The sequence below is a fragment of the Daktulosphaira vitifoliae genome, unplaced genomic scaffold (genome assembly GCF_025091365.1).
Source record: "Daktulosphaira vitifoliae isolate Bord-2020 unplaced genomic scaffold, ASM2509136v1 Scaffold_1, whole genome shotgun sequence".
NCBI lineage: Eukaryota > Metazoa > Arthropoda > Insecta > Hemiptera > Phylloxeridae > Daktulosphaira > Daktulosphaira vitifoliae.
Genome location: NW_026099572.1, coordinates 67,350,572 through 67,354,675, shown reverse-complemented (window position 1 = coordinate 67,354,675; position 4,104 = coordinate 67,350,572).

Below are 4,104 nucleotides of genomic sequence, written 5' to 3'. Positions count from 1 at the left end.
TGAAGATGAAACATATATTAACCTAATTAATTCAACTTTTTGTATAATTCCAACGTATAACAGTCAAACATAATATACCTTTTCAATATTGCATAATTGGAACAGCTAAGATGTATTATTTACTTTGAAAACTTTAAGTTCTGTTCTTTGGTTAAAAACATAAAATTATTTAATTCTGACATAATTTATTGACACATTTCAATTGCTAAAATACTAAATAAAACCATAACATTTGTTCGGGCGAAGGGCTACAAATCCTATGCCGCTTACCCCGGCACCTGTAAACTCTACATAGGTAATGAGTGGACTGTATACTTTGGTAGGATCCTCTACTTCAACACGACACCTTACTTGAAACCGGAGAGGTTGTCTACAGAAAACAATAGGGTGTGTGAAACAGGTAACAGAGGTAACTTAAACTATGAATAAAAATATAACTAGATTAACAGTTATATTAACATAGATGTATTAATAAAGTAAATGATAAATATATATAATTTAACTGCAATAATATTTGTTATTACACTTTGACAAAAATATATAATTAATGCTTCAATAATAAGAGAAATGACTAATAAGAATGTATAAAAACGTAAACTAAACAATATTGATAAATTTAATAAACTCACAGTACTGTTGAAATGTGTGTGCACTGGACAGCTGCAACAACACCTAAAACTCACTTAATACTATATGAACAATAAATTTAACTCAACTTTTAACAAATATACAATTAACAAAAAAAAAAAAAACACAGCACAGTAGGGACGTGACATAGTTGGGTCCAGTATAGATTTAATCTAACAGTGATTAAAATCACTATCATAAGAAACGCTTCGAAGCAAATCTGTCAATAGTGTTTAATTCTAAGGAATTGGTGGATAATTACAAAAGCAACATCAACTTATATTTTCTTAATTATATTCAGATTAGTAATTCTGAGATTCAAAAATATAATTTTAGCTTCGATGCGAAGCTGAGAAGGTATTAATTTTACTGTGATGCGTTTTTTTTATATTTTTTTGTGTCTGTGAACTCAATCTCAGCTCTCGCAAAACCGATTTTGATAAACAATAAGTCAAAAGATCACAAATCGTATCTAGTCTATGACATTACCCTCAAAAATTGAAAAAATTTCAATCGTTCCCCGTAAACGGTGAGAATCTCCAAAAAAATTACAAAATTAGAAATTCCTAATTTTTTCAATTTTTTCAATTTTTTTACTTAAAATTGCCATAACTTTTTTTAAAAATGAATGAATCAATATAACTTTTTTTTTTATATGTACTTTAGGTATTTACCTATCCTTTGATGTATTTTTGTGAACATTTGACCATTTACCAGTCCACAGGAAGAGTTTCAAAATGGCCACTTTTTCATAACAATTATTTTGTTAATATTCTTTGTTAATTGTAATAAATTAACTTTTCTTTACTATAAACTTTCACAAAAATCAACTTTAAAGGATTAATAAAATAGGTTAAATATATCATTATTTTTTTATAAGTAAATACTTATTTTTTAATTATAAGTAATAATATTAAAACTTAGAAGTGATAGAAAAAGTCTAATTGCACATTTGAAAACAGCGCGAAAAGTTAATTTACAAAAGTAAATTTTTATTTCTGATGAAAGCTCTTTATAGTCCAGTGTATAAAACTTATAAATTTGTTATAAGTAACAAACATTTTTTATTGAAAAGTATTGCATCAAACTAAAAGAGTTTCAAAATAGTAACTTTTTCATAAAAAATGCACTTTTTAATCTTAACTTTGAAAATGTTCCGTAAAGACTGACACTTTTATATATACCTAAAAATTAAAGATTATGTAATATACTTTAATTTCAAAAAAAAAAGTTGACTTCTGGACTTGTCTTCGTAGTGAAAATGACTACCGTATGCAAAAATATGCTATTTTTGTGAAAAAATTCTTGATATTATATTTTACATTTTTTAACATTATGTTACTATGACTTTTTAAAAAATGCATGAATCAATTATATTTTTTAATAATAAATACTTTATATATACCCCTTTCATCTAACACATATTTTTTTTAAATCGGATCATACCTCTTTATACGAGGGTGGTGAAAACTTTAAACATGCGTATTGAAACTAGGACATTTTCAATTTAATGTTTGAAAGTATTCCAGAAATACTGACACCTTTATATTTATCTTAAATTAAATTTTATATAATATACTTTAATTTGAAAATAAAAAATTAGACCTCTGAATTTGTCTCCATAGTGAAAATGACTACATTGAATGTATTCAAAAATATGCTATGCCTGTGTTAAAATTCTGGGTATTGTATTTTATTTTATTTTATTTTAAAATACCTGATAAGTAGAGTACACTGATTTTCATAAATATTAAACAAGTCAGATTCATTTAGCATATAAAGTTAAACTTATTTAATTTTTTTCTTTTTTTAAAGTCGAAAAAATAACTTTGAAATTTGAACTAGCTTAAATTGCCATTTTTTCGACGTAAGCGACGTACGGTTGCTGAGTCGGTAAAATTTGTGTCTTACGCGCTTGGGGTATATGGTTCCAAAAGATTTATGGAAAGGCATTTTTGCATTTCTTCCTTAATTCTTTGTAAGTTAAAATAAATTTTCAACTCCTTTGATTTGTATCTCATTTAGATTCAATAACTTTAATAAATAACAAGGATCCCAGCATTTTAATCTCACCTCATGAGAAGAAATTTCTTATTCATGTTATTATTATTTTACCTTGTGTTTCTTTTTGTGGCTGCGATTTATTTTTCTAATTTATTTATTTATTTATTTACTAGGAAATTATTACTCTTATTTTTATTTAAGTTTTCTATTACGATAAAAATGCAAAAAAATATTGAGCTTTCTGATAAATTTACTATAAATAGTAATTATAAAATTTCCTGACTGCATATTAATCTTAACGATACTATTTTTTAATTCTCATAAAATTTTCTATTTAATGATGTCAATTTCAAATTTGCAAATTGAGCTAAAAGTTATGGTAGTAAATTAATTTTTTTAGCTTCGATGCGAAGCTGAGAAGGTATTGATTTTACTATGATGTATTTTTTTTTTGTGTTTGTTACCACTTTTTCTCAGCTCTCACCAAAACTGATTTCTTTCAACGATACGTCAAAAGATCAAAAATCGTATCTAGTTGAAGACATAACACTCAACAATTGAAAAAATTTCACTCGTTCCCCGTAAATGGGGGAAACCTCCAAAAAAATTAAAAAATCGCTTATTTTCGAAATTTTTTCAATTTTTTTTACTAAAAACTGCCGTAACTTTTTCAAAAATGAACATACAGTAGAACTCCAATTATCCGAACTCCGACCATCCGAATCGCCGATTATCCGAATCACTTTCAGAAAAAATCAGAAAAAAATTTGTCCAAAGTCCGCGGCGTCAGTGTAGGCACAACACGTGGTAAGAGTTCCCACTCCAGTTCCGGCGCATTGCAGTCACCTGTCATTGTTTGTTTTGATTAGTCAGTGAATGGGTCCCGGTCCCCATTAATTCGGATAATTGGAGTTCTACTGTATCAATATAATTTTTTTTTATAGATGCTTGATGTCTTTACCTTTCATTTGGTATATTTTTTTGTAAGTTAATAAGTTTAAGAAATTAAACTTATTAAATTTTTTTTTACTTTTTTAAAGTCGTAAAAGTAATTTTTAAATATGAGTTAGCTTAAATAGCCAATTTTTTAGCTTCGATGCAAATTTTTTATATGTAAATACTAATTTTTAATAATATTAAAACATAGAAGTGATAGAAAAAGTCTAATTGTAGATTTGAAAACATCGCGAAAAGTTGATTTAGAATGGTATATTTTTGTTACTGATGAAAGTTCCTTGTAGTTCAGTGCATTTATTTATAGTAACAAACAGTTTTTATTGAAATTTATTGTATCATGCCCTTTAAATTTTTATACACGTAAAAATAAAGCAAAATACAACTTCTTTATTATTTTTATAATTTCTCCGTTTAAATTACAATATTAAATTATTGAATATCAATTTCATACTAAATTTAATAATTATAATTAGTATTTATTCATATATTATATTTTAAAATCAAAGAACTACTAAT